Source organism: Pezoporus flaviventris, unplaced genomic scaffold (assembly GCF_033815535.1).
Source record: "Pezoporus flaviventris isolate CSIRO_AGI_PZ_B2104156 unplaced genomic scaffold, CSIRO_AGI_Pfla_v1 ptg000001l, whole genome shotgun sequence".
Taxonomy (NCBI): Eukaryota; Metazoa; Chordata; class Aves; order Psittaciformes; family Psittacidae; genus Pezoporus; species Pezoporus flaviventris.
Genome location: NW_026892549.1, coordinates 28,534,478 through 28,552,750, shown reverse-complemented (window position 1 = coordinate 28,552,750; position 18,273 = coordinate 28,534,478). Strand labels below are relative to the sequence as shown.

Below are 18,273 nucleotides of genomic sequence, written 5' to 3'. Positions count from 1 at the left end.
GTGTGAAAGAATTTGTTCTAACCAGGCTGAAGCAACTGTTTCATAACATAAGGAAATATAAGGAAAATGCATTTTTATGGGATAAACAGAAAATAAAAACATAAGAAAAATAAAATTTTGAGTAAATGGTCTTGTTTAATTTAGGGATAAATGAAACTAACATTTGAGCCATGAGAATGTAGGGAGCATTAACCATGTTCAGGATACAAAGTTAATTTAATTCAATCTGGACTAATGGTCAACCAGCCTAGTTGTCTGGGAGTATGTGCTGGCCTCCGTTATCAAAGGGAAAGTATATGTAGCATATACTGCATAAACTGCAGACTGTAGTTGTATTCACTCCTAGAGACAGTAATGAGCATGTGGGATAGAGTAACTATCAAAGACGACAATGAAGAGCAAGACCTAGCAGTTTATATGAAGTTGATAATCACTTAGGAGACTGTCCTCAAGCAGCGTTTAAAACATCTTTGATAGTTTTTTCAGCAGGTGCCCTGCAAATGAAGCCCCTGCAGAGCTGCCAGCCAGCATGCCTGTGAGTTCTGTGTGTGGTGGTTGTGGTCTCTAAGCTCTGTGTTGACTTGCCTCTTCACAGGTCATTCTTCTGGATAGCCTTGCTCTGTTAAGGTGGAGCTTGTAGCTGTATTTGTTTTATTTGGTTTTAACCTCCTTCCTGCAGGCACTGTGGTGAAAATGGAATAACAGATACATCCCATTTCCCCCTGCTTTGTTAGGTGATTTCTGTTCTCTCCAGCCTTGGAAGACTAGAGATATGATGAGGGCTGTTTTACGTGGTAGCTGTAGACTTCTGAAGAGAGAGCATACCAAAACGAGGCAAAGCTTCAGTCCAGAAGTGTTGACACTGGATGCAGTGCGAAGTGCTCTGTGGGGGGAAACATTTTCTTCTTGTGGCAGTCCAGTCCTCTAGTTCAAGCAAGATGCGATTAAGGAAACTGTTCTTGACAGCTAATCTGCCAGAGCTCACACCTTCATGACAGGGTGATGAGAGGAACTGTGTAACCTTGTTACGGAAGCAGAGCTATTCCCTCTGCATGTCACTTCTTCCCCCCAAAGGAGATTAAAACACAGATGCCTGAACAGGGAGGATTATCTTTCCTGCTGTTTACCGTGGCTCTGAAAGAGTTGTCCTTTCAGCTGCTGCTTGAGAAAGCACTTTTTCTTTGCTTTTCCTTCTTTCAGAAAGGTGATAGAAGAATACATGACATTATGGGTCTTTTGTACAAAATAACTAGTCTGGCTGTCCAATGCTTAGTTCCAGAAAACTTACTATGAGGAAATGAAGTTGTGCAATGATAAATGTCTGGGAAGGCATCTTGCTTCTTTTTCCTGAGTAGATAAGGCATTTAATGAAGCTGGCAAGCCTCCAAAGCAGAAAATACTGTGCAGCTGTCAGCCTTTGGGGCTTTCTGGAAAGGTTTTGTAATTGATCTGCATATTGATCTCTTTCTTAAAAACAGATAAATCCTCTCACTACTGATCTGACAGGAGGTGCTAGCAGGGATAGCAGAGGGAGGTTGTCCTTCTGGGTGGGTATAAATGCCTTTTTTGGCCGCTGTGGCCTCTTCCTTATTCTTCTGTACGTTGTAGACATGCTGATCATTGCACACAAGCGAAGTTCGTAATATGGAGTCCAGAATGTGAACTAACACATCTACACTTCTATAGCAGTATGTTTCAACATTTTCCTGCCAGCTCCAACAGAGGCGCATCTGTCTGAAGAGAATATTCCATCATTTGATTTAGTGTCAGCTACTTGTGTAAGCTTGCATGAGCTAAAATCCCATGATCCAGTTCACTGGGCAAAATTTCAATGCAGCGAGCACAGTCTGTCCCCCAAAGCATTTATGATCACCGCAGTTGTATTTATGTGACTAGGAAGGAGTGGAAGAAAAAACCTGTACTTCATCAACAGTGGTTTTACTTGTAGCTAGAAACTGATGGGACAGGAGAACGCTAATGAAGCTTTTATTAAGAGCCCGAGTTTTGTCTGAATTTGTCTCAAGAGACATAAATGAAAAGAGAGTGAGATTTTTGCATTTCAGTTCAGATTGTATTCTCATTTCCTTGGGGACAAATGTAATTTGCAAAAGTCTGTAATTTTGTTTCCTTACATTGTCTTTGGCGGGGGGAGGAATCTTATCATTTACTCTTGCTCTTACGCATTCTTCAGAAATCCTGAAAGGATGTATTGCTTTCAGAAATTTGTGTCATCATTTACTTATTTATTTATTTATTTATATGTATATTTATTTATTTATTTTTAAAGATGGCAATGGATAAGGATGTATTGTACTGCTTCAGAGGAAAAAGTGAGCTTCATCTCTCAATGGACCATCTCTGCCATTGAGATTAAGGTGAATTGATAGTGATGGTAACATCTGTAACATCCTGCGTCCAGTCTGGGTGGTCATGCTATTCCGCTAAATGAAACTGTGGCAATTAAAAAACAGATTTCCAGTAATTCTTTTTGGTGTTAGGACCACTATGAAGAAGTGGAATACGAGCTTCAGAGCAGCCCTGTGGAGCAGGACCTGGGGGCGTTCGTTGATAAGAAAATGAACATGGGCCAGCAGTGTGTGCTTGCAGCCCAGAAAGCCAACTGTATCCTGGGCTGCATCAAAAGGAGCGTGACCAGCAGGTCGAAGGAGGTGATCCTGCCCCTCTACTCTGTTCTTGTGAGACCTCGCCTGGAGTATTGTGTGCAGTTCTGGTGTCCTCAGCATAAAAAGGACATGGAACTTTTGGAACAAGTGCAGAGAAGGGCCACGAGGACGATCAGGGGACTGGAGCACCTCTGGTATGAAGAAAGGCTGAGGAAGTTGGGGCTGTTCAGCCTGGAGAAGAGAAGGCTGCATGGAGACCTCATAGCAGCCTTCCAGTACCTGAAGGGAGCCTATAGGGATGCTGGGGAGGGACTCTTCATTAGAGACTGTAGTGATAGGACAAGGCGTAACGGGTTAAAACTTAAACGGGGGAAGTTTAGATTGGATATAAAAAGGAAATTCTTTCCTGTTAGGGTGGTGAGGCACTGGAATAGGTTGCCTAGGGAGGTTGTGAATGCTCCATCCCTGGCAGTGTTCAAGATCAGGTTGGACGAGGCCTTGGGTGATATGGTTTAGTGTGACGTGTCCCTGCCCACGGCAGGGGGTTGGAACTAGATGATCTTAAGGTCCTTTCCAGCCCTAACTATTCTATGATTCTATGATTCATACAAAAAAAAAAAGCAAACCCAAAACACCAGAACAAGCAAAAAACCCCAACAGAAAAAAAAAACAAAACAATGCTGTCGGTTTAATCTTAGCTACTGTGTACAAGTTAGTAAAAAGAAATGCCTTCTGTTAGTGCTGAAGATTTGTTCAGAGTCATTAATGATGATGTCTGTAAGAGCTGAACAAACTGTGTCAGAATAGAGCAAAGGAATTAAGAATGATAGCATGTATTTCTGAACCTATTCCCATTCATCACTGGCAAAGGAGAGGTGGTTAGATCTAAAATTAGTTAGTCTGAGACATTTTGCGTATGTGTGAATGAGACCTTTGTGTTTCTAGATTGTCAGTTCTCTGTTAGACTTGTGTTCAGAGGCTATTCTTGCATGGTTAAGTGGGGTGAATTCCGGGTTAATGAGTTGTGCCAGCAGCTTACTTGCTTTTGTAGCAGCTGGCTTTCCAGTGCCAGATTACAGGTCTGAACAGCCATCTCCATTGAGGGCTGCCACAGATTGGTGTACTCTGCTTCCTGTGTTGTAAGAGCCTGTCTCCAGAAAGGTCACAGAGATGGCTGAATGCTGTAATAAAAATCCAGTCCATACTTAAATACTGCATAGAAGAGTTATTTAAATGGATTTTTCTTTTTCTCAAAATGCGTCCATTTCAAAATTTGAGGTAAGCTTATGGCAACTATTTATAAATTCTAAGTTAGCTATAAAATGAAGATATTTATCAAAGAAAATATAAGCTGCCTTACCATTAATTTTCAAATATTGGAGAGTTTAAAAAAATTGTCCTGCTCTTTAATGTCAGCAGAAATAGGGAGAAATCATCTTTGTCTTTTGGAGAGCAATTCAAGCTGTATAAAGACACCAGGCACACAAGTGTTATTGTTTTATAGGTGTACTACTGGAGGTTTCACAAAGGCCAGTACATTCTACCTCATTGCATCCAGCAGTGTTAGAGGTGAGGCAAGTCAGATGAAAATTGCAAATCTACAGTTACATTGAATATTTCCATAAGGTGAGATCTAAATTTCATTTGTATTCTATTGAGGAAACTGAAAATACGTGAATGAGTCAGGTCTGCTTGTACCAGCTGACTGGTAAAGTCTGTAAAGAACTCTTTCTCAGGAAAATAACCTATTTGTATGGTTGTGATAAAAAGTTGAAGTAAATTATTAAACATGCAGCCATTTAGATCATAGTTTAAAGTGCAATTACTTGAAACATTGTAGAAATCCTTAGCAACATTAGCTGTAGTCAATATTTAGGGTCAGATTTTAATTTAATTGCAGGATAAACATATGCCCTGCCTTTAATGTTCTTTGACACATTTAAAAATATAAGGAATTTTTATAAAAGATATTCTTAGCCAAATTCTGTTTATGTATCACTGAGTCATGCCTGGACCTGCAAAAAATCCCATGGAGCTTTATGCCATAATTCAGTGTGCCGGTTGTCCTTTTTATTTACATGTAAGTAACAGCACAGAAGCACTGGCTGTAGCGCTGAAAAGGAAGGAAATAGAAAATTTGCAGGCTTGAGAAATGAGCTGGATGTGCTTTCAGGAACAGCAGTTCTAAGATTAGGTAGTGCGTGTTTGCTAGCCAACTGAGTGTGTGCCCTTTGGGAAAGAAAGGAACAGTCAAGGGCAGAAGGCAGGGGAAAAGCTCTGTCAAAAATGGAGTCAAGAACCCCTCTGCTACCACTATTCTGTCACTTAAGAAGGAGCAGCATGGATAAATACTGGAAGGAAGAAAAATCAGCTCGTAAAGTCAGGCATTTATCCTAGTCTAGGTAATGAATAACCAATACATGCATAGTATCTTAGCAATGGAAGGAGAAAGGAAGGGTAGAGCTGGCGACATCAAAGAATAACTCATCCTGCCACAACAGCAAGGAATTCATGAATGCCAGGGAAATAGGGAGACTATCAGCTGTACAGGCAGGAGCTAAGTGAGCAGAACCTTGCAAAAATCACTAATTAAAACCTTACCTAACTCTCTAGTAGCTGAATTTTTTGTATTAAAATTATGAACACTGAAAGCAGAATGAGCATATACTGAGCTCTGTGGATGTGAAAAGTGTTTGCACTTTCTCCAGGTATGCAAAGGTAGTAGTGCCTTGTAGGTAAAGGCCATATTTTGTAAAAATTGATGTGATGATTACACCACCAACTGTGATGAATCTTTCCTTAGGGAAATAATGAACGTGAAACAGGCTTAAGAGTGGATATTAAAATCTGCTTTTGAAATTCATAATTTTAAACAGATTATTTGAAGCACTTTACGTCAATATCTTCCATAGTGTATGGGAGCATAATACAGTCCATTGTAGCACTAGTCTTTAAGATGCTAATCTAATTATAGGCTTAACTTTTGCCATAGCTGTAATGTTCCTCATATTTGTCATGCTACAGGTTTTAACAGACACCTGCATACCTAGAAAGGTTTTTAAAAAACAATCAACAGAAGCCCCCAACAAACAAGCCAACAAATAAATCAAAACCCATATTAATTTGAGCCACTTTTGGCCTTCCAGCCATAACTAGGCATGTCACTCTGAAGTACATGTATGTATTTGATGGTATATGCAGAACACGAGGCTTTTTGTATAACAAAAAGGGAAGGGAATGGAAAACCAATCATGAGGAGGGACAAGAAAGTAGACTTGACATATATGTATTTTGGGAAGGCATTCTTGGGAATTAGCATGGCTACAGCAAGCTGAATGCTTTGAAGAGTAGGACAGGTAGTAAGGGTGTGCTGCGAACGTGAAAAGAGGGCTGCTGTTGTCAGGGAGGGTGTGGGCTTCCTGGCAGCAGGTGAGAGTGACTTTGGCTTGGTGGGACAGCTGGTGATGGTGAGACAAACTTTGCTGTCTCTCAGCGGAGAGCTCCAACTCCTCACGAGATTTCAAAAGCTAACTCGTCTCAGCTTGGTACGTGCATTAGTGGGTTTCTAGCCCCAGCATATTATGAGAGATTATCCTGAGTGAAAATTTAGCCTAGGTGATGAGCAGAAAATCTTATGCTTGAACTTTCTCTTCCACAAGGAATGCTGGTAGAGCGTAAGCATGTAGATATGATTTGTGACTGGTTAAAAAAAGAGCACTTAGGTTTTCATGCACTTCTGTTTTCTTGAATAGTCAAAATATTTCTGCCAAAAAATAAAGTAGGCTCATGCCTTAGAAAGAAATAGCTGGAATCAGTTAAACAGTTGTAACAAAAAGTGGTGTTCACCTCTTACCGGGTCATAATAAAGGGAAAACGATACTGGGGAAGAACTGCTTGAGAGAAAGGCACGGGGGTGGCAGAAGGGGAGAAAGAAGTATGAAAAGAGAACAGACTCAAGGGCAAAAATGGAGGTGACTGTGAACACCAGGTAAGGGGATATTTTAAAAGCTGACCTGAATGAGTATAATTACTGGCAAATTCATGCTGAGTAGAGGACATAGGCAGCTGGCAACAGCAAAGCAGATTGTGTGAAATAAAGGCTGCGAATCAGAGAGCGTAAGACTAAGGATGGTTTTTCTTATACAAGGTGATGTGTCTTCAGCAGAACAGATGAGAGTATCAAGGCTGCAGATACTGTACACATTGGAGAAGAAGAAAATACAGAAATTGACCATTCTACCACACTCAAGTAGCAGTCACTGATCCTCTCTGGCCTGAGGACCAAAATGACTTTGCAGGTAAGATCTTCAAATTTGCTTAACCAAAGATGTAGAGATACTGGCAGCCTCCTTTGGTAGCAAGCAGACTTGTAGGTTTGTGGGCAATACTTCAGACTCATCTGGCAAAGTCCTTTGTGCTCCTTTTGGCACAATAGCTTTTAACTAAGTTGTTGTTTTGGCTTCTCCAGACTCAGAAATACAAAAGCAGGCTGAAAGGCAGGAGCATAAACCATTTAAAATTTTCCCCTGGGCAGACAAAAGAGCTTCCCACCACCTGCTTAATTGCCCCTCTGTGGGGTATTTGTTCGTGCAGTGATATGTGTGCAGGTTTGCTTCATTTCCCATCACAGTAGCTGGAGGGCTTGGATTGTTGTAACAGAGCAGACTGAGTAGCAGCCTGTCTCTTTCCAGCAGAAAACAAATGGAGCATCGAAGTAGCACATGCTGCTTTCTTGCTTGGGGTGGATGCTATGATCATAATGCAGTTATCTATATTTAAAAAAGAAGTCTTTTGTAAACATGCCTGTTGCCAGTATTCTGTTGTAAATATTTCAGAAGAAAAACGTTTGGTTTTGGTTTTTTGTTTTTTTTTTTTTTGAAGTAGGTGTTGGCAGCAGCTGTAGTGCATGTAACATTCCAACATTTTTTCAGTTTATTTAAATTAACATAGCTGGAAATGTCAGTAGCCTTCATGAGATAAGGTTCTCTTATGCAACTCATCTCCCATCTTACCTGGTTACCTTCCTCTTCTGTATTCACTTTTATTTCTTACTGTGCACACTGAAAGAGAAGGGAATGGTTCTAGTCAATGCTAAAAGGACATGAAAAATTCTTTGGGTATTGTGGGTTACTCCCAGTCAGCAACTGAGCACTAACCAGTCTCTTACTCACTTACCCTCCTGTCTGGACAGGGGAAGAGAACTGGAAGAGCAAAAGGGAGAAAACTCATGGGTTCAGATAAGGCAGTTTAATGGGTAAAGCAGAAGCCACATGCACAAGCAAAGCCAAACAAGGAATTAATTCACTACTTCCCATTGGCAGGCAGGTGTTCAGCCATTCCCAGGACAGCAGGGCTCCATCACACATAACGGCTACTCAGAAGACAAATGTCATCACTCCAAACGTCCCCTCATTAGTCCTTATCCCCCCAGCTTTACATGCTGAGCATGACAGCATGTGGTCTGGGGTACCACTTGGATCAGTTGGGGTCAGCTGTCCCAGCTAAGAATCTAGAAATAAGTTTTTTTGGTGAAAATTGGTAGATAAAGAGATAAACTGATTTGGAAGGCTGCTGATCCAGTGCAAGAAACAAGCCAAATCCACAACTTAAAATACTGTAACTTTGAAATTTGGGGAGGGACAGAAGGGCAATGTTTGCGCACTAGAGTGAAGCCACCTGTCCTGCTGCAGTTCCAAGTCTGAATGGCTTGCAGGTACCACTCCCAGCTTTTAAGGCTAAATAGCTCAGAGCATATTCTGTTTGTTGAACCTTGATACTGTGTTGAATTTGATGGACTTCTTAAAATTGATTGTTAACTGGAATCTCTGTAACAGACTTAATTATCTGATATAAAAGATACTGAGAAGTTAATAATAAACTCAGAAATCTGCTGCTTATCCAGCTGTCCTGTTAATTATGCTAACAACACATTGGCAGTTGCTTTGATTTAAACACTATGGGTTTGGTTTGCCTTTCAGTTCCGGTTCACTTTCCGCACACCTTTATTTCAGGTGTACTTGCTGCCGTTCCAAGTATACAAAGGAGCACACAAGGTCACCTAAGGAGGCTGCTGTGAACCACACACAAACTCTCCCCATCGGAGCATCCCTGAATACTCTAATACTGAAAGCCAGGTGCTCCTTTGTAACTGGAGCCAGCTGTTGCCTAATTTTGAGTAAACTGCTTCTCATAATAGCAATGGCTGTTTCATTTCATCCATTGAAGTGCAATTCAAAGGCCAAATCTCCACCCATTCTGAACACAGCATTCCTTTTGTCGCCCTTATATAAAGGTAAGGTTGCACTGGAGGCAGACTGGAATGCTTGTTCAGCCTCAGTAAAGACGTCTGGTCTCATGATAGTTGGAAAGATGAAGCTTCTGGTACTCTGTGAATTTTTGGTTGTCCTTCTTTTGTTTCTCAATGCCTTTACCGCAGAAGGTACAGTATATCCTTATAACACAATTGTCTCCTATCTTATTCTTTCCTTTTGTGATATAAAAACACTTTAATTAAAAGAAAACAGCTTGACAACTGGAAAGGAGAAAATGAATTTAGGAAAGGAATTAGACTGCAGAATGTGTTTGCATATCAATGCTTTGTTTTGTATGGACAGTAGTGTTTCCTATCTGTTACTTCCTCTTGCATTCCTCAGCATGATTAACTTTTACCTTAATCTGTGTTCTGAAACCTGCTCCTCTGAAAAAAAGTCTATTACTTTTCCAGTAGATAACCATCTGCCAATCTAAAAATTATATATTTTTTCTGAATTGTGAAAAATGCATTAATGGAAAAGGTTTCTACCCTTATGGAACAAGGGAATAGGTAGCATTCAGGTCACCAGAACTGGAGTAAATGAGAAATTCTTTACAGAACAGTGAAACAGGTGGGAGTGGCTCTTCTGACCTTCTATCAGTCTTGACTCATTTTTTAACCACTGGTATTTCACTTTAATTGCAGTATTCCCTTGCGGCACTGAGTTACCATTTTGCAGTATTCCAAATTGTGCAAATTCATTGAGCAGTTTAAATCTTAAAAACAGGGGGTTTTGCATCTATCTGTAGCCACATCTCTAGAGATGTCATTCTGGGTTTGCAGGGGGACAGTTTAGTAGGATTTTTAAATTGAAAGTTGCAACTTTTACAGTTACCTGTTCAGATTTGATGTTTGATGTTGTAAATCTTGGAGAGCTACCATGATTGCTCCATGCGTTTATTTTACACAAGATGTAAAGAATGAATATGAGATAAGGAAAACCAAATAAGCTAAATGTTCAAAGGTCAGGAGCAGCAGATTTGCCATGCTTTGTATTTTCTAGACACCTCATTAGAATCACTTTATTTGTAAATGAGTGTGGAGAGACATGGAAGACAACATGTGATTGTCTTTCAAACTGATCAAGTAAGCTGCCCAGTTTTCTCATTTACTGGAGTCTGTTCTGAGTGGTAGAGCTGTTTGCCAGAGCGGTGATACCTGAAGTTCTTCTGCTCCCTTTGCATTTTCCACTTCTCTATTTATTCAGGGTTCCCAAACCTGTTGATGAAAACGTAAGGAAGAGTGCAAAGGGAGTTGGAGAATTTCTAGATTTGTCTTCAGGAGCATAGTATAAGTCTGTCCAGAAAGGGCAGGAGACAGGAGTACCCTGTAAACCTAAACGAATACACTCAGCATCCTGTAATAATGCTCTCTTTTTATTACTGTGCATCCTAGGAGTTTGGTCCTTCAACGAGTCAGAAGGTGGAGAGAAAGTGTGCAAAGGACATTGTTCCTTATCCATAAACACACTGATGGGAAGGTAGAAGTGCCTGGGTGTGCAAGATGAATGTAAAACCTGTTACAACAGAATGAAACGATGGTGACAAGATACTTCAGACCTCTTAGATGCTACAGCAGCCACAACCACTAGCCTTGGCTGTAGAACTGTGCCACAGGGATTTCCAGAAACATTGAGCACATACGAGATTTTGTTTCTGAGAAATCACCTACCTCTGTCCTTTCTGACCTACCTCAGCTCCAGTGTCAAACTTTCTTCCCCCTTTAACGTGTCCAGCACATAACTTGTCAAGTGCAATCAACAGCACACTTATTTAGGTCTAGTAGGGAGGGAATAGCTAAATGGCTTTGCTCACCCAAAGAAATTTATTCTACGCTCCTGTTCATATGGACACAGAGATATGCTTTCTCCCACTTGGTAATCTTTTATGTTTTCATTAAGTGATGTAACTATAAAAAGAGCGCAGAGTTTTTCTTAGGTTAAAACATCTAGATTTGCTGCTTGTATTGCCAATATGTGACATTTCAAAGGGTAAAAAGTCTTCATGTATCCAGTGTATGTACTCGTAATGATGGAAAAGAACAAATTAATTTCCATTCCATGCTAGGAATGGGAATAAATAAATAAATAAAGCTGTGCACAGGTGTAAACATGAGTCATGATGATGTTTTGTTTCACAGATCTCTCTGTTCAAGGATTTCAATGATAAATATGGTAATTAAAATGTCTGTGGACTGTAATCTATTTAGAATACATATGTAGAGCTATTTGCATTATCTGTCTCCACTGGTAATGTATTCTTCTTCACCCTTAGGTAGGAAGGTTAAAGAAGTCAGTCGCTCAAAACTACCCAAATTCAACAAAAAAGTGCCTAAAGGTAATAAGATTTACAGTTTCATTGCATTAATTAGGTAATCATTATAGATAAATCACAGTATGTAGAGGTTTTTCTGTTTGAAAACTTTGCAGAATTTTCCGTGAAGGTATTATCTTCATCGCACTACTGAAATTGTTCTCTTTTCTCAATTAACTTACTGAATGCTTGGATTAGGAAGAAATAAGAGCAGAAGAGAATCTGTTTAGTGCTCACAGTGTAAAACAATCAAGAGAAATATGATATAGTCTGATCAATGCATAAAGTATTCATATCACTTCCTGCTTCCTAGAAGGTTTTATTCTTGTTTTGAGGACAGAAAGCCATAGCATAGTCCCTCATTAATAAGAATAGTCTACAAAAGTCTTTTCATGCCTTTGCCTTGGTGTATTCCATCATTGCCTATTTGTGGCTGCATCCATCTCCATGTTTTGAGAGATCAACCAAAGTGTAATTCTGTAAATTCCTAAAAATACAGTTTTTGAACCCGCAGCCCCACCAGGAACAAGAATTACCTGAGATGGAATTTGTCCTAAATATGCGTGTCTAAAGACTGCACAAGTAGAAATCCACTTGCATTGAAGTACACGGTAGATTTTTCCAAGCTAAATATGTTCCCTGCTCAGAGCAAGTGGAAGGGGAAGACCACCCTGTGGTTATTTTGAGACCATTTATTCCAAGGGGAAATAGAGAACAGCCACAGCCTTCAAAGCGAAGGCAAAGCACTTTGCTGCTTTTTAAAGTATCCACATTCTAGATGGGAGTTTAAAATGGTAGCTTCCCTTTCAGAAAACCAATCTTCACTGTTTGAGTTTTAGGTTTTGGTTTTGTTTTTTTTTCCTTGTTTTCTGAGTGGCTGGTGTCTCACTCTGAACTGGAGTTCCGATGCAAATACTTCCAGCTACAAGCTCAGTATTCCCTGCCTAGGTACCTCTTTGTTTACTTAAAATGCTCTGTGTACCTGCACAAGGCTGAAACCAGCCTCCTTTGCCTGGCTCTGGAACAAGGTAATGCCAGAATGAGTGAGGCAGCTCAGAGTTACCTTAGCTTCTTGCTCATGTGAGCAATCGGAGAACTAAATCTGAAATTAAATTTCCCATTCTAGTTAGAGCTACTTTTGATAGCAAAATGCAGATTTCCTGTGGAGTCAGTGTTTGCTAAAGTGGTGATTGGAATTTCTGCCATCAAATCAGTGCTTTCACTGTATAAATATGGCAGTTTTATCTCTTAGCAACCTTGTCCACTTTCATATATCCTTATTATGGTGATTTGACACTGTCACTAGTCCAAAAAAGCTCAGTTTACTTCTTTCTGTATGTCCGTTGTATCCCTGGTTTCAGTAAGACCCCAGTAAAAAAGCCTAAACCATGAACAAGTTTAGGATAAAATGATTAGGTATGCTCTTTAGGATAACAGTTTCTAAAGTCATTAAAATGGCTAGGTGATAACTTACATTAAACTCTAAAGATACAGAATTTGATTTAAAATAGTCTATTTCCTATTTACTTATTTACCTTCTAATCTTTTCATCCTAAAATGACTAATTTGGAACTAGATGATCTTAAGGTCCTTTCCAACCTTAACTATTCTATTAGTCTATGATTCTATGACTAATTTGAACTTCCCAGCAAATTCATTCCAGCTGATAAAATACTTTAAATGCTTTGTTCCTTTTTGTATTTAGATAAACCTAGGTTTCCCTTTAGCTGGTGTCTTTCCCTCCAGTCTCCCAGTGCTGAATCATGGGTTTTGTTTTATAGGCAGTGTCTAATTGATACCAGAAACAGTGAACCCATTTCAGAGTTATGCTTGTGGGTCATGATTTTATATCTGTTTGGGGTCTTATTTAATTAGTAAGTGCAGTAGCAACAGAGGATTTCAGCTCTAAATGATCTGCAGCAACAACAGTGGGTTCACAGCTCATCTAAGAGGACTGCAGCATGCAGCTGAATGCACAGATGTGGCTTTTGTTGCTCTTGGCCTGAAAGGGATGCCATGTCTTACCTCGTGAGGCCTATAACCTTTCCAAAGTACTGAGACTTCTTACAATGAGCATGGTTATTACTTCTCATTCTGAGGTATGTTCTGCTATCTGACAAAGTAGGATGTGTTTTAGGGTTTTTTTATGCAACAGGCATGAAAACTCTCTGATAAAATGTGCTTCCAAAGCAAATGTTCCTTTGAAACTGCTCCCTGTGGGTAAAATACAGTAATACTGGTCTCGCAGAGCAATGGAAAGTACTATGTTGAGGGGGAGAAAGAAGTACAAAGGAAGCGCTCCATAAAACCCTGTAAATTCACCACAAGGATCTCTTACAAAAGGAATCTGAAATGTCTTTCTCTGTTGCAGACCTAGCAATACTTGATGATTTTTGCTTGTCCCCATTAGACTCTGCCCTTGCTCTCTTGAGCACTTGGACATGCTTACAGGGACCATCTCCTGCCCCCAGCTGCAGTCAAACCTGGTTTAGGTCAGGGATTGCTGTTTGCTTTCATGCATCGTGCTCCTGTCTGTTGCACATGCCTTCTTGTCTCTGTTACAAACCTGCTTATATGAAAATGCTTGATCTGAATCTGTTTCAACTCTTATTGAGAGGCAGGTGTAAAAGCTTAAGTGTAATGCAGCAACTGCCCAAAGCTAAACACAGTGGATTGCTTCATACACAGTTATGGACTGGAATTGTACAACGTTAGCTTTGTTTTGTGTTGTTCTGAGAGTTCTGGGTGACTTGTGAGTCTGTGGTGCTGTCTGTTCTAGAAGAATGCTACTTGCTTTACACAGTGCTTTTATGAGGGTTACTCTGCACCATTCTTTGTGCTGGGCATGTGCTTAGAGGAAGCTGCAAAGCCACTCAGAGGCTAACTCAGTGTGGCTGAAGGAGGCAGGTAATTTAACCATACTACTTTTAAAGCAAAACCACTGATTTTCTATAACTCTGTTCTTTCATCAGAAACAATTACTGTCCCAGAAAGAGAATATTTCAAGGCAATGTCAGCCTGTGGCTTCTGTCCAGGAAAGATGGTGAATGTGATGATAGTAAGGGGATGATACTGTTGATTGTGGGACTTGAGCTCTGGAGAGACAGTAGCACTGCCCCTGTAACTATGAAGACCTTCATCTGACTGTAGAAACTTCCAGCAGCAGCAATCATGTTTTCAGTGATTATGCACCCTTGGTACCGGGAGAAAAAGCTGCTGTGAATGATTGATCTCCAGGAACCTAATGACAAGGGAAATAAAAAGAAAACTACCATCACATCCATTTTCATTATCCACCCTGATAATTTAAGCCTGCCCATACAAACACAGCTTAGCTTCAGGTATTAAAGTTTTGTGCCATGCTCCACACTCCCAATTAAACAACTCTTTCCATTTTCTCTCCTTTCCATCTTTGTTTTACAGATATGAATTTCAAAATGAGTCTGATGGAAATAAGGAAATACTGCAAGAATTGTCCTCAGAAAGCCCTTAAAAAAGTTCCTGGACCCCTTCCACAGTTAAAATGAGCAGAGTGAGAACAGGATGAAAAACATCTGCCTGCTGGCACATCTCACAGTGCTTTACTTGGTGGAGGGCCCTGCTTGCACAGACAGGACATGAGTGTATCTTATTTTTTTCATTTGGGAAAGGCTTCATTACTGTTTATTCATTCACTCGGGCTCCATCATCTTGATAACATTAGCCTGGCAGCTAAAGAGTCAGGAAAAGCTGTCTGGCTGCCACCAGACTTCATGTCACTTGTATATTCCTCTGCACCAAACAGGGATTTAGGTCCTCAAGTGAGAGGAGAAGGAGAGCTGGTTAAAGACCTAGCTGAATCAGTATATTTAGTGTTTATGGATTGCCTGACAGGTGGTGAAGGACTGATGTTATTGTTTCTAGTTGTTGGTATATGTGCATATTTAACCTTTTCTATGAATTATTAATTTTGTATTGACAAAATGATCGTGTTTGTAGCTAGGCACATGATGATTTTTACTGCAGCCTTTGCTCTCAGTGCTTGAAATTCACTTGAAATTACATTTCTAGCAAGTGAGATAGAGTTCATCATTTAGAAACAGCTGAGAAACTAGATAAGCAGATTGTTAAAAAAGTGGTAAAGGACCAGATTTGAGTACAGTGGTAAGCTTTTGAGTATCATCTCCTCTGAGGGTTTAAATCTGACTTTAAAAGCAAAGAGACCTGTTTAACTTCCTAGAAGAATGTCATCAAGTGGTTATTAAACAGCATAGTGAAAAGTGTTAAAGCTAATCAGATTAAATATCTTCCTCCTGAAGCCAGAAGGCATCTGTTCTTTCAAGACACCTGAGTTGTGTGATCACCCAATAAACAAAAATTGCTGGAACATGAAATTAATGCAAAGAATAATACCAAAGGGCTGAACAACAGAGAAACTGGAGCACACTCTGCTGGTATCATTAGCAGTGATTGGTGTCTTTACTCACGTATCTTTTGTCCTTTCCTCATTGTCCTCTGCATATGTTATTTCTCTGCCTGGAAGCAAGTCCTTAAAACAGAATTATTTGCTTGTTCATAAATTCATTTTTCCTTCTAGTGAATATGAGGAGGAGGAAGATTTCCTGCTCTTGGGGAAATTGCAGATTGGAAATAATATTTTTTCCCTCAGTACTCATAGTACCACTGCTTCTCTTAAAATAATTTTCAGTACAATAGGAATAGTCTCAGTGCCCTTCAGAATTTGGAGGAGTTGAATGGGGGCAGTCAGAGGCCTGTTGTAGCCCACACAGGCAAATGCAATTCCCAAGGGTCACAGATACGGGCAGTTCCATGAAGCCATGCCCTCACTGTCAGTGTTTCTATTGTAATGAGCAATTGAACCTATTTCTGAGTCTCCTGTGTGCTTGTTATCGTTTTATTTTCTTATTAGTTTTGAGATTAGATAGATCTGACTCTTAGCTTCCTATTTTTGAAGAGCTGACCATGTATAGCATTTTTATATTGAGGATGAAGGAGCTGCCAGTTCTCCTCGCAAGATCTTTGAGTCAGGAGGATGGCAAAGCAGTTATGTTTGATTGTTCTGTTGCTGATCACTGGGCCAGCGTATTTTATTTCTATTTTGTCTTTTGTAGAAGGAATCCATAGAATACAAATGACAAATAAATGTGAAGAGAATTTTTGGTATTAAATGTTTGCAGCAGGTTTTTACTCTGTAAGATATAACCATGTGTGTTTTCAGCTCTATATAAAGCATTGTGAACAAGCATGAAGTTTTCTTTTACATCTGAAAAAATGCTGTACGATTTTTCTCTTCACCCCACACTCTCCAGTCCTCTTCAGGCAAAATGTTTTCTCTGATAGCAAAAACATAAGCATCAAAGACCATTAGCACAATTAAAAGAATACTATGGGTCTCTGGAGGGATCCTGGGACACCACTTAATGCGCTCCAGTATTTTTACTCTCTGAGTTTCCCTAACTGGCCTCAACCTAAGGTTAAGGGCTGTTCAAGTTAAAGATGCTACTTGTGTGAGGTCCTAGTCTTTGCTGAACAAAATAAAACAGATATTTTCAAATTATTTCAGCATAGATTGTGACTGCTGCCCAAACATGCTTTTTTGCTTCATCTAGAGGTATCAGGACGTCATATGTCAGCCCTTGAAGGTGATTCCTCAACAGAGTTTGATTTTTATGTACCAGGCTGTTTTCCTCATGTGGTAAAACAGAGCTACCATCTGATGCTGGGTTCACTTACAGGCATCTGTTCTTCCTTTTGTTTTCCTTTCACTTCTACATATATTTGTTTGGTATTACCTGAGGAGTAACATATATTTGCTCTGTGGGTTTTCAAAATGCACAAGCTGTATGCAGAAATAAAGTAGTAAATTTAGCTTGTCCAATCTGACAAATGTTTTGGGTTTGTGTTTTGCTGGTTTTTTTTTTGTATCTTGTGTTTTTGTGTGCATTTGGCTGTCAAACAAGAAAATTGCACAATAGGAACAATAGTTCCTTCAAGTTCCAGGTTCCAGTAAAGGTGTTTTTGAAGTATCTCTATGCCTGTCAGAACAGATTAGATCATGGTCTGACCTTGTGAACTAAATGAGCCAGGTAGCCCCTCACTTTGTTTAGAACTTAATACCACCAGAAAACCTCAAATCAGTCTGTCTTATTTGGCACTATGACTGTGAATTGTCAGGAGCAATGGAGAAATGATCCCTGCTGTCAGGGAGTGTTGGTTGGTGCAGAGGCAGGTTTGGGAATCTCTCCTTTCAAAGTGAGTAATAAAAGAAATTAAATTATGTGGGCTTTATACAGAATGGGATCCCAAAAGGTCTAACGGGTGCTTCTGCTATTGGCCTTTCAGCCCTCTAAACTGTAGCAAACAACTGAGGCAAAGGCCTAGGTATAGTTGAAGACTTTAGGATTTTAGCTCTGGAGAAGTTCTGTTTATCCAAAGTATGGACTAATGGCAACTTCTTGGAATTGTGTTTGCTAAGGAAAACTAAAATTCTGCATGGACATTGTCATCTCAAATAATAAACTCAGGTGAAACATAAGAAAAGAGGGATAAATACTTCCTGTTGTAGATATACATGATACATAAGATATATAAAATAACTCTTGCCAAAACTAAGTGGAAGACTCCTGGTGACTTCAGTATTCATTGGATCAAGTCTGGAGATCTGTTGCCTGATTCTATTTAGTCTGATATTGTAGCTGCACACACACACACGCACACACACCCTGCCATGAATAGCTTTAGGAAAGTATTGTCAGACGGTGAATGCAGATCAGATGTGTATACCCTTTTACTAAAGTTTTTTCTGGGAAGAATTTGGCCAAAGCTTAGGACTGACTTTCTCCTCTTGTAGGTGGAAGGTGAGGAGAAAACTCCCTTACACATCAATCTTCTTTTTGCCTCAGATCAAGCAGTTCTTATTAGATGTGAGCAGTTGTCTTCACCGCGGCTAATTTCTCTGCAAGATTAAGTATTCTTTCAATTGGTGGTGGGAAGCAAGAGAGCTCCTTAGTCCGACATGAAATTG

General features: G+C 39.9%; 1 long non-coding RNA gene across 1 annotated transcript; it reads left to right on the top strand.

Annotated features, from left to right (window-relative positions):
* The first annotated feature begins 8,923 nt into the window (after positions 1-8,923).
* LOC133267561 (uncharacterized) lies at positions 8,924-16,806 on the top strand. Its single transcript, XR_009742802.1, has 3 exons — positions 8,924-9,063; positions 11,211-11,273; positions 14,673-16,806. It is a non-coding gene; the product is annotated as an uncharacterized LOC133267561 (long non-coding RNA).
* Positions 16,807-18,273: the final 1,467 nt, after the last annotated feature.